Source organism: Chiroxiphia lanceolata, chromosome W, assembly GCF_009829145.1.
Source record: "Chiroxiphia lanceolata isolate bChiLan1 chromosome W, bChiLan1.pri, whole genome shotgun sequence".
Taxonomy (NCBI): domain Eukaryota; kingdom Metazoa; phylum Chordata; class Aves; order Passeriformes; family Pipridae; genus Chiroxiphia; species Chiroxiphia lanceolata.
In genome coordinates, this window is record NC_045670.1 from 13,416,869 (window position 1) to 13,429,810 (window position 12,942).

Consider the following 12,942-nt stretch of genomic DNA (forward strand, 5'->3'; position numbering starts at 1 on the left):
GCTCAGGTAGGAATGCTCAGTCCTTCCCTCAGAGCGGGGAATTCCATAAAAGGATGCTCAGTCCTTCCCTCAGAGTGGGGAATTCCATAAAAGGGTATGAGGGTGCTCAGTCCTTCCCTCAGAGCAGGGAATTCCACAAAAGTGTTGCAGAATGATTCAAATTTAGTAGTAGAATGGCTAAGGCTTAGTAGGAGAGTAGGCCTAGAGAGCAGCACTCCAAAGTAGTAAGTTAGCAACCTTGTTCGTGAGAATGAAATGTACTGAAGAGGTAGGAACAATAATCAAAAGATTTAACCAAGCATGTATATAACGATTTGTTACCTTAGATATAGTAAGGGTCTGTTGAACAGTTTCTATGGGGTCTCTATGGGCTAAGACAACTTAAGCAGATTTATGAGTAGAGTAGATGATTACCAATTGTTATCAGTATGAAATATGAGTTTGTGTGTGTAACTAAGTGCAACCACTTTCATGTAGAAACTGCACGTAAACTTGTTTGTGTAAAGGTATAAAAGCTGAACTGAAAATGAGGGTCTTCGGAATCCTGACTTGGGACGCTAGTCCTCAGGTTCCCGGGCCCCGAATAAAGCACCCATAAACCGGCACTCTGTTGGTTTGTGTTTTCGTTACGGGCAACAGTTTTCTGGCGACCCGAGATGGGGCTCCGGGGGTAGCTGGGGCGGCTCACGAGCTGATCCACTCCATGCCGGCAACCAGGTGATTTCTGGGGAGACATCGACCCGTGCCCGACCCCGCGCCTGCCGGACAACCATCCAGGTAAGCTCGCAGGTGCTTTATTCTTTTAGGTTTGTTGGTTGGGAGCCTGCCCATAAGACGGGACCGTGAGTTTACCCGCTGGGTTGGGCAAAGGTTTTATTGGGAAGCCTAGGCGCTGGTCGTAAGACGGGGCGAAAGCCGCGCTGAACCAGCACTTGTCACTCATAGCGAGACTTGACAAGTTGGTATAGGAAGGTATTGGTTTATACTGTTCGTATCGAACTGTTTACTATTTGTATTGTACTGTTTGCTGTTCGTATTGTACTGTTTATTGTGTGACTGTACAGTGTGTGTGACTATGATGCCTTTTAAAACCTTTAGGGCACTATCTTGTGCAGAAAATGATATCCCTAGCGATTCTCCGCTTGGTTGCTTGTTAAAACATTGGAAGGAAGGAAATTTCGGACAAGAGTTAAGTAAGAGACAATTGATTGATTATTGTAATAATGTATGGCCTCAATATGAGACAGAAGGAATGCAGTGGCCTAGGAATGGTACATTAACTTCGGAAATTATAACCCCCTTGATGCAACATTTACAAGAGAATGAGAGGTGGAATGAAATACCGTATTTAGATTTGTTTTATTATTTGGAACGTAAGACTGAATGGCAAAAGGAATGTGGTATGTTGGTGTTAAAAGAATTAGATGATAAATGTATAGGATGTCAAGAACCAGAGGAAGATGTGTTTTTGTTAGTCTCCCCCAGCATAACTCCAAGTGCGCCCCCGGGAGATAGTTTCTCTTCACGTGGGAGGGCACGATCACCCACCATGCCCCCGTTAGAATCGTCCTCAGATAAGGAAGTAACGAGAGGGCGAGAATGTAGTTTTGATAGAACTCCGCTAGCAGAACGGACTCGGAGGGGGCGAAGAGAAAGGGGAAGGAGTAGAGAAAAGAGACGGGGAGAGAAAAGGGAGACAGACGTTTCGCCCTCACCCCCTAGATTGATGGCCCCTTTGCGGGAAGCAGTTGGGGCAGCGGGGGGAACAGTAAATGATTTCGTGCTGCAGGAAGATCCCGAGTGGGATCGGAATGTGTCTGGAGATTATAAAAGGTTAAGAATTTACCAGGAATTATTAGTAGAGGGAGAGTTGACAGAATTTAGAATAGATACTGGAGCTAGTTTTTCGGCAATGAATAAATTGATGGGGTTATTAAGTGATTCAACTGCATGGGTAGTAGGAGTTTCAGGACAGATAGAGGAGAAGACGTTTCTAAAACCCCTAGATATCAAATTTAGAGGAAAAGAGATACCGCAGGAAATAGAACAGGCTGTAGTGCCTTGGGTATGGGAAGCAGGGGTCCCTGGAAAATCCAAAACTGCTACTCCAGTTAGAATAGAATTAAAAGAAGGAGCTCAACCTGTTAGAGTGCGACAATACCCAATTAGTTTAGAAGCTAGGAAAGGAATAGCTCCAATGATCACACAATTTTTAACTTTAGGAATAATAAAAGAATGTGAGTCAGAGTTTAATACTCCCATCTTTCCAGTAAGAAAGCCTAAAGGTAAGTACAGATTAGTGCAAGACTTGAGAGCAGTAAATCTCATCATAAAAAATATCCACTCGGTTGTAGTTAACCCTTACAACTTGTTAACATCTGTTTCTGAGAGATTTCAGTGGTTTACAGTGATTGATCTAAAGGATGCCTTCTTCTGCATACCACTGGCACAAGAAAGTTGGAAGATTTTTGCCTTTGAATGGGAAAACCCAGAAACTGGACGGAAGCGACAGCTTACTTGGACTCAGTTACCGCAAGGATTCAAATATTCACCTACGATATTTGGTAATCAGTTAGCAAAAGAACTTGAAGAATGGAAGACTACTCAGGTAAAAGAATCTCCTTTTTCACATATAATACCACAAAATGTAGATAACATCTTTTTGGGGGCTACAGACCAAGGATTCTGTCTACCCATTGAACTGTTAAACATGCTGGGGCAAGCAGGCTACCGGGGTTCAAAAGAAAAGGCTCAACTAGTAAGGCAGAAAGTTATTTATTTGGAGTGTGAAATTTTTCTAAGAATCCAGCGTTCGATCGCAAACCGTATGCAAGCAATATGTGCTATCCCGGTGCCCCGAAATAATCAAGAATTAAGATCTTTTCTAGGAATGGTCAGATGGTGCAGGCTGTGGATTCCTAACTTCGGAATAACTGCCAGACCATTACATGAAGCAGTAAAAGAACCCAAGCTGACCTGGGGGACGAAGCAGGAAAAAGCGTTCCAAGAACTGAAAGGAGCCCTTCAAGAAGCACCTGCCCTGGGACTACCAGACCTAACCAAAGAATTCCAGCTTTATGTCTGCGAGAGACAACGAACAGCTTTAGGAGTACTCACTCAGCGGTTGGGATCCTGGAAGAGACCGGTGGGGTATTTCTCCAAACAGCTGGACGCAGTAAGTGGGGGATGGCCGGGGTGCCTCAGAGCCGTGGCAGCGACGGTTATTCTAATTCAAGAAGCACGAAAATTGACTCTGGGGAAACACATGGTGGTGTACGTGCCCCACATGGTCATAACAGTTTTGGAACAAAAAGGGGGGCATTGGCTCTCCTCTAGCCGTATGTTACAATATCAGGCTCTGTTAAGAGAGCAAGATGATGTTGAACTGAAAATCACTAACCATCTCAACCCAGCAGAATTCCTTAGGTCTACAAAGGAAGAAGGTGTCCTGGAGCACGACTGTGTAGAAACCATTGAACAGGTCTACACGAGTAGAAAAGACCTGAAGGATGAACCACTGACAGATCCTGACTGGGAGTTGTACACTGACGGATCTAGCTTTGTGGAGAATGGCACCAGGTATGCTGGGTATGCAGTGGTCACTCTACAACGAGTGATAGAAGCAAACGCACTACCCCCAGGTACGTCTGCACAAAAGGCCGAAATTTGGGCATTGGTGAGAGCTTTAATACTAAGTCAAGGAAAGAGAGTTAATATATGGACTGACTCCAAATATGTTTTTGGAGTAGCTCATGTTCATGGAGCACTCTGGAAAGAAAAAGGACTTCTTACTTCTCAAGGGTCATCAATTGAACATCGAGAAGAAATTCTACAATTGCTAGAGGCAATATACAAGCCCTCGGCAGTGGCAATAATGCATGTCAGAGGACATCAGACTGATCCCGGACGAGAATTTCAAGGTAATCAACAAGCTGACCAAGCAGCTAAACGAGCCGCGAGAGAGGTATGGACTCAGATGGCTCCTTTACCCGTTCGGAATAATCCAGCAATAGCAGAAATGAAAGAAAAACCATATTATTCACAAGAAGATGAGAAATTAGCTCAAATAACAGAAGCAAGGAAAAATGTTAAAGGGTGGTACATTACTCCTGCAGGACAAGTAATCTTACCTGTCAGAATAATGAAAGCAGTACTCGAAACGGAACATAATAAGGGCCACTGGGGTGCAGAAGCAATGGTAAAATTTTTGGAAAAAGAAGTTCTCTCAGACCAGATGTTAACACTAGCAAAAAGAGTAATTGCAATGTGTCCCATGTGTATCAAAAATAACATAGTAGTCAGAAGACAGGTACAGATGGGAAAGTTACCGATAGGACAGTTACCAGGAGACTATTGGCAAATAGGGTTTTCTAAGTTACCGAAGGCCCAATCCTATAAGTATTTGTTAGTGTATGTTTGTACCTTTTCAGGATGGACAGAGGCCTTTCCATGCAGGACTAATCAAGTAGAGGAAGTGGCTAAGACTCTTCTAAGAGAAATTATTCCGAGATTTGGGGTACCTCTAGGGTTATCAATCGATCAAAAGCCACGAATAGCGCAGAATCTCCATATACTATGGAGACCGCAATCCAGTGGGCAGGTAGAGAATATGAATCAGACATTGAAAGACCGATTAAAGAAAATCTGTCAGGAAGCGAAAATTCAGTGGCCCCAAGCATTACCACTTGCCTTGTTGAGAATCAGGATCAAACCCAGGGAGAGAATAGGAGTAAGTCCATACGAAATATTGTATGGCAAGCCCTATCATGCAGATACCTATCAAGGAGATCCTCATGTGGTGGGGGATCAAGCAGTGTTTGACCATGTGTTATCTTTAAACAAAACTCTCACAGCCCTCAGAGGAGCACTGCAGCGGAATCGGCCTCTGCCGCTAGAGAATCCGGTTCATGACATTTCTCCAGGAGACCAAGTCTATGTGAAAAACTGGTTGGTGGAAAACTGGTCGGTGGAACCGTTAAAGGAAACATGGGATGGTCCTCGCCAGGTGATAATGACCACTTACACGGCGGTGAAGGTCGAGGGAATCGACAATTGGATCCATTACACCCGAATCAAGAAGGTTCCAGTCTCGTGGTCGGTAGAACCTCTCTCACCTACAAGGATGGTATTTTGAGCCAACCATTGAGGATCGTGGTATTTCTGGGGTTGATGAGTTTAGTAGAGACCACCGTGAGAATTGAGACCCCAGATCCTTATTTATTTGTACCAGAGCACACTGATGTGAATTTAACCTGTTTATTTTCTGATGACCAGGGAGCTGAATTAAGAGATGTTAACGTCAGATGGAGATGGAGAGATCAAGATCAAATCATGACAGAAGGAGTGACGACAGTTTGGGATGCTACACAACAAAAGGGTTACACCGTTCTGCAGGTACCCCAGGTGTTTAAAGCTATGGAAGAGACATATATGTGTGTAGTTTGGATTTGGGAAAGTTTTGATTATGGAGATATAGAATTACACACGATTAACACAACTCAGAAAACGATGACCAAAGTGCGAGTTATGCCCACTAGGAAACAATCAGACATGTGGGATGGTCCTCCCTTAAAAATCAATTGTACCTTCCAATTTGATGATTGTCAAAAATCAGTTAAAGTAAAATGGTGGAAATTGAATATAGCAAATCAATCTTGGGAATCACAAAATCAAGGAGTTAGCTGGTGGTCAAATAGTAAGGGAGGTAAAGGATGGCTGAATATTTCTAATCCCAGAGTAGGAAAGACAGAAGGTACATTTCTTTGTGTGGTCTCATGTGGAGAGGAAAAAGATTACGGGATAAGGACAGCAGTAGCCGTACCACATCAAGGAGTAAGAGTTAGACCAGAATACAGTGTTTACCCGGCCCAGGAAGGAAGCGATCTGACTTTAAGTTGCAAAATTTCAGAAGGACAGTATTCTGAATATGGGTGGTGGTTTAAGGGACAGAACTTGAAAGTCGGGAAGAGACATCAGATTGAAAAGAAGGCAGATGTAATAGTTTTGAAAATCAAAGAAATACGAAGAGGAGAAGATGAGGGCCAATATACTTGCTGGATAAGTAGAGATGACTGGTGGGATACTGGAATTACTGCCGTCCACATAAGAATTGAAAGAATAACCCGGCAGGTAAGTAACCTGCAGATTCCAGATAGAGAAGTAGAACAAGAAAACCTAGTCGTAGGCCTAATTCGTGATTTTGGGAAAGTACAGAATGTCACAAAAATCACTGCATGTCTCCCTATGCCCCATGCTGCAGGAGACCCAATTCCATGGGGAATAATTCCAGTACCAGAAATCCCTAGAATGTTTAAGAATACTACATGGAATTGCAGATTTGTAACCAAAACATGGAATGAAATGACAGATGTGTGTTTATTAAGAGACAAAATAACTAAGAAACAATGTGAGCAAATGCCTGGATATTTCAGTTGGATAGAAAGTGGGAAAATCGGAAAGTTAGAAGGGAATTGTTTAGTCTCAGGTTCAGTGATCTACCCATGTTCTAAAGTACAAGTCCAAATAAAACGAGAAAAACAAGAAGAGGTATGTCAAAATATTACTAGCTCTACAACTATGGAAGAGTGGCAAACAATTTGGGGACCCAGCCTACTAGAGACTTATAGTTATATTGGAAAAGTACAGTGGTGTATTCACTGGAAAGGGAAAAAGAATCAAACTTATTCTACAGGAAATAGAGGAAATTATAATTGGAGAACAGAAACACGTACAAAAGAGGATTGGAATTGTACTCGAATATATACATGTGACACCCCAGATGACGAAATAGGATTAATACCAGTCAGGACCCTCCTGCAGTTAGGATGTGAGTGTCGAGGATACAACCATACTATTAAAGGACATGTGAAAAACATTGATTGTCACACCACTACAGTTAGAAGTCCAGGAAACCTAGTATGGGTTATGGGACATGGCCAGTGGACCACCCACATGCCCATAGATGGGCCAGTTGTACCTGTCACACTAGGGATACCTACTCTCTGTCCATTCTGGAAACAAGATAAGTTAACATCAGTAGAAATACAACCACGGAGAAAAAGAGAAATTAGTAAAAATATGGATGACTTGGGATTAAGAGATTGGCATGAACCATCAGCAGGAGTTAAATTTGGATGGGCATTAGAGTCTTTGTTTACACCAATCTCAACATACCGTAACAGAGAGATGTTGTTTAAATTAATGGGACAAACTGAAAGGCTAGCAGCGGTCACTAAGAAAGGATTCAAAGATCTAAATTTGCAATTACAAGCCACCACTAGAATGACAGTACAGAATCGAATGGCTTTAGATTTGATCCTATTGAAAGAACACGGAGTCTGTGGATACCTGCATGCAAAGGACGAGCATTGTTGTGTACACATCCCAAATGTCACTCAAGAAGTAGAGAAAGATATTAGTCAATTAGAACAAATTGACGAAAATGTTCATGAATTACAAAAGGAAGCAGAACACAATTGGATAGGAGAATTATTCAGCTCCCTAGGTCTTCATGTGTCAGGATGGATATCTTCTGTTATCCAGTACGGAATATTGATTGTCATAGTCATAATTGCTTATAAGTGTCTTTTAGGAATGATTGTAAAAGAAAGTCAACATACGAGACGCATTATGAAGGCTATAACAAGAAAAGAAGTAATCTCACCGCAAGATGAATCACCTCCTGCCTATCAAGAAACTGCAGCCTGAAGATTGCTACGTTTGAGCATCCTTGCAGGAAAAGCCTGAAGAATGCTCAAAAGGGGGGACATGTTGCAGAATGATTCAAATTTAGTAGTAGAATGGCTAAGGCTTAGTAGGAGAGTAGGCCTAGAGAGCAGCACTCCAAAGTAGTAAGTTAGCAACCTTGTTCGTGAGAATGAAATGTACTGAAGAGGTAGGAACAATAATCAAAAGATTTAACCAAGCATGTATATAACGATTTGTTACCTTAGATATAGTAAGGGTCTGTTGAACAGTTTCTATGGGGTCTCTATGGGCTAAGACAACTTAAGCAGATTTATGAGTAGAGTAGATGATTACCAATTGTTATCAGTATGAAATATGAGTTTGTGTGTGTAACTAAGTGCAACCACTTTCATGTAGAAACTGCACGTAAACTTGTTTGTGTAAAGGTATAAAAGCTGAACTGAAAATGAGGGTCTTCGGAATCCTGACTTGGGACGCTAGTCCTCAGGTTCCCGGGCCCCGAATAAAGCACCCATAAACCGGCACTCTGTTGGTTTGTGTTTTCGTTACGGGCAACAAAAGGGCATGAGGACAGGAACATCCCCCCACCTTGCAGGTCTCTATTGACAACAGTTTCTGGGAAATGGTATGGAAGACTATAGAATACACAGTTTTGGGTTACACCCACCCAGTGATGAATCCGTCCCAGCTGTTCTAATTAGGACATTATCCACCCCTTATTCTATGCCATCCATGTCATGTCCAAATTAACCCCCTTAAAAACTATGTCACCTTAAAACTATATACACTTATATATATATATATATACAATGAAACATTACAGACCATTCTCACTCAAAATCAGGTCCCCTTGTGGTACACAACGTGTCTCCCCATCTTTTTGCATTACCCACCAGGAGAAACCAGGTCCTTGAGCAAAAACAATCCCTCGGATGGGTTTGCCTTTTCTTGAGGTGGGACTAATCCAAACAGTCTTCCCTAACATTCCTCTCATATGCACCACGGGGACTTTATCTCCATCTACAGTATGCAAAGGTTCTGATTGGGCAGGGTCAGCTCGATTGATGGAGCCTTGGGTGTTGACCAACCAGGTGGCCTTTGCTAAATGCAGTTTCCAGTGTTTGAGAGTCTCCCCACACAGTGCCTTCAGGGTGGTTTTCAGCAGTCTGTTGCACTGCTCAACTTTTCCAGCCACTGGTGCATGGTAGGGGATATGATACACCCACTCAATGCCGTGCTCTTTGGCCCACGTGTCTACGAGGCCATTCTTGAAATGGGTCCCATTATCAGACTCAATTCTCTCCTGGGTGCCGTGTTGCAACAGGACTTGTTTTTCAAGGCCCAGGATGGTATTCCAGGCAGTGGTATGAGGCACGGAGTATGTCTCCAGCCATCCAGTACTTCCTTCTACCATGGTCAGTACCTAGCGCTTGCCTTGGTGGGTTTTGGGGGAGCGTGATGTAGTCAACTTGCCAGGCTTCCCCATAGTTGTACTTCGACCACCGTCCACCATACCATAGAGGTTTCACCAGTTTGGTCTGCTTGATGGTAGCACATGTCTCACAGTCATGGATGACCTGTGAGACAATGTCCTTGGTTAAGTCCACCCCTCAGTCACGAGCCCATCTGTATGTTGCATCTCTCCCCTGGTGACCGGAGGCATCATGGGCCCATCAAACCAGAAATAATTCTCCTTTGTACTGCCAATCCAGATCTATCTGAGAAACTTTAATCCTGTCAGCTCGGTCTGCCTGCTCGTTGTTACGATGCTCCTCATTAGCCTGTTTCTTGCGTACATGAGCATCTACATGACCGACTTTCTCACTCAGCTTCTCTACCCGGCCAACGGTGTCCTGCCACATCTCTGCCACCCAGATGGGTTTCCCTTGGCGCTGCCAGTTGGCCTTTTTCCATTGCTCCAACCATCCCCACAGAGCATTGACCACCATCCATGAGTCAGTGTAGAGATAGAGTCTTGGCCACTTCTCTAGTTCAGCTATATCCAAAGCCAACTGAACAGCTTTAAGCTCTGCAAACTGACTTGATCCATCTTGTCCTTCGGTCGCTTCTGCAACTCGCCGTGTGGGACTCCACATGGTTACCTTCCATTTTCGGTTTGTCCCTACAATGCGACAGGAACCATCCATGAAGAGCGCATGTCACCTTTCATCTGCTGGTAGCTTGTCATATGGTGGGGTCTCCTCAGCCCGTGTCACCTGCTCCTCTTCTTCTTCAGAGGACAGACCGAAACTCTCACCTTCGGGCCAATTGGTGATAATTTCCATAATCCCAGGGCGATTAGGATTCCCTATCCGAGTTCGCTGTGTGATCATAGCGATCCACTTACTCCATGTGGCATCGGTAGCATGATGTGTAGAAGGAACTCTTGCCTTGAACATCCAGCCCAGCACTGGTAGTCAGGGTGCCAGGAGGAGCTGCGCTTCGGTGCCAATCACTTCTGAGGCATCTCGAACTCCTTCATAAGCAACCAGGATCTCTTTCTCAGTTGGGGTATAGCTGGTTTCAGATCCTTTGTATCCCCAACTCCAGAATCCCAGTGGTCATCCTCAGGTCTCCCCAGGCACCTTCTGCCAGAGGCTCCAGGAAGGGCCATTCTCCCTAGCTGCAGTGTAGAGCACGTTCTTCACGTCCTGTCCTGACTGGTCCAAGGGTTACCGCATGGGCAGTCTCCTGTTTAATTTGTTCAAAGGCTTGTTGTTGTTCAGGGTCCCACTGGAAATCATTTTTCTTCCATGTCACAAGGTAGAGAGGGCTTACAATCTGACTGTACTCGGGGATATGCATCCTCCAAAAGCCCACAGCGCCTAGGAAAGCCTGTGTTTCCTTCTTGCTGGTTGGTGGGGACATGGTTGCTATTTTGTTAATCACCTCCGTTGGAATTAGGCGGCTTCCATCTTGCCACTTCACTCCTAGGAACTGAATTTCCTGAGCTGGTCCCTTGACCTTACTCTGTTTAATGGCAAAACCAGCTCTTAGAAGAATCTGGATTATCTTCTCTCCTTTCTCGAAGACTTCGCCCGCTGTGTTCCCCCATACAATGATGTCATCAATGTACTGTAGATGTTCTGGAGCCTCGCCCTCTTCCAGTGCAGTCTGGATCAGTCCATGGCAAATGCTGGGACTGTGTTTCCACCCCTGAGGCAGTCGATTCCAGGTGTACTGCACACCTCTCCAAGTGAAACCAAATTGTGGTCTGCACTCCACTGCCAAAGGAATGGAGAAAAAGGCACTGGCAATGTCAGTGGTGGCATACCACTTGGCTACCTTGGACTCCAGCTCGTACTGGAGCTCCAGCATGTCCGGCACAGCAGCACTCAGGGGTGGTGTGACTTCATTGAGTCCACGGTAATCCACTGTCAACCTCCACTCTCTGTTGGACTTACGCACTGGCCATATAGGGCTATTAAAGGGTGAGTGAGTCTTGTTGACCACCCCCTGGGTCTCCAGGTCACGGATCATCTTATGTATAGGAGTCACAGAGTCTCGGTTGGTGTGGTATTGCCGACAGTGCACTGTTGCTGTGGCTATTGGTACCAGTTGTTCTTCAACCTTCAACAGTCTCACAGCAGAGGGGTCCTCTGAGAGACCAGGCAAGGTGTTCAACTGTCTAATTTCCTCTGTCTCCACAGTAGCTATGCCAAAAGCCCAACGAAGTCCTTTTGGGTCTTTGAAATACCCACTCCTCAGATAATCTATGCCAAGGATGCACGGGGCCTCTGGGTCAGTCACGATGGGGTGTCTGTGCCATTCCTTCCCAGTCAGGCTCACTTCAGCTTCCAGTACAGTCAGCGGTTGGGATCCCCCTGTTACACCAGAAATGGAGATGGATTCTGCCCCTACGTATCTTGATGGCATTAAAGTACATTGTGCGCCGGTGTCCACTAAGGTCTTATATCTTTGTGGTTCTGATGTGCCAGGCCACCGAATCCACACTGTCCAATAGACTCGATTGTCCCTCTCCTCTACCTGGTTAGAGGCAGGGTACCCCTATTCCTGGTCATGGTACTCATTGTGTTCTTCTTGTATGACCCGGAGGTCCCTTCAAGAGGATCAGACGTATCATCATTCCTGTCCCATCTGGAGTCTTGCCCACGAGAGACTGGAGTAGCATTTACCCTTGAAGAGTTCCTTGTGGTACTTGTTCCTCTTTTCAGTTCACGTACCCGGGCTGCTAAGGAAGAGGTGGGTTTCCCATCCCACTTCCTCATATCTTCTCCATGCTCATGGAGGTAAAACCATAGATTGCCATGTGGAGTGTACCCTCTCTCCTTAGCTGGGGGACGCTGGTTCCTAATAGCAGAGACTCTTGTTTGTCCTGGAGTGATATGGAAGATCCCTTCCTTAATTTCTTCTCTTAGTTTCTGGTGTCCCTCTTCAATCTTCTCTTCCAGGTTTCGGACATGTTCGGCCAGTTTGGTTTCCACAGATGAGACGTGGGCTCATAATGGGGCGGTGACAGTGTCTTCATAAATCCTGAGTTTACTGACCAACGCGCCCACCTTGTCCTCTCCTTCCCTCCATTGCAGCGTTGCTAAGTAGCGGGAATACCTTTCTGGCCCGAGTCATGCAAACTTTAACCACATCTGGGATGTGCACTGTACACCATCTGGACTTTTAGGGAATCTTTCGTCCTCTGAAAAGATTATCTCCAGTACAGCTAATTTTCTTAAGCACCAGATACCTTGTTCCATCGTGTTCCACTGTCCTTGCTGTACGTGGAGGTCCTCCTTACAAAGGTATCTCTCCCTCACACTGGACAGCAGTCACCGCCAGAGGCTGAGAGTTTCCTGCCTCCTTCCAATCCCCTGATCAATGACTACATCTCGAGACAGGGATCCCAACTGTCTGGTTTCACTCCCATCCTGGTTTAGCTGCGGCATCCCAGATTCGGAACAGCCAGGTCAGAATGGACTCATTCGCCTGTCGTGTGAACTCTCTCTGGAGTTCACGTAACTCACCCAGGGATAGGGACCGAGTGATTATTTCTGGTTCTGTCTCCTCCAGTGGATGTGAAGGTCCTGCCTCTTCATCATCATTTGCTATACGGACTGATTTAGTCTTTGATTTCCTTTTCTGGACAGGGGCGACTGCTATTGGTTTCGGTTGTTCTTCTGGCTCCTCGGTGGTTTGTGTAGACACGGTGCCGGTTGATTCATTTCTTTCTCCCTCTGACTCAACTGTGGTTTGGGTGGACGTGGTGCCTGTGGATTTGCT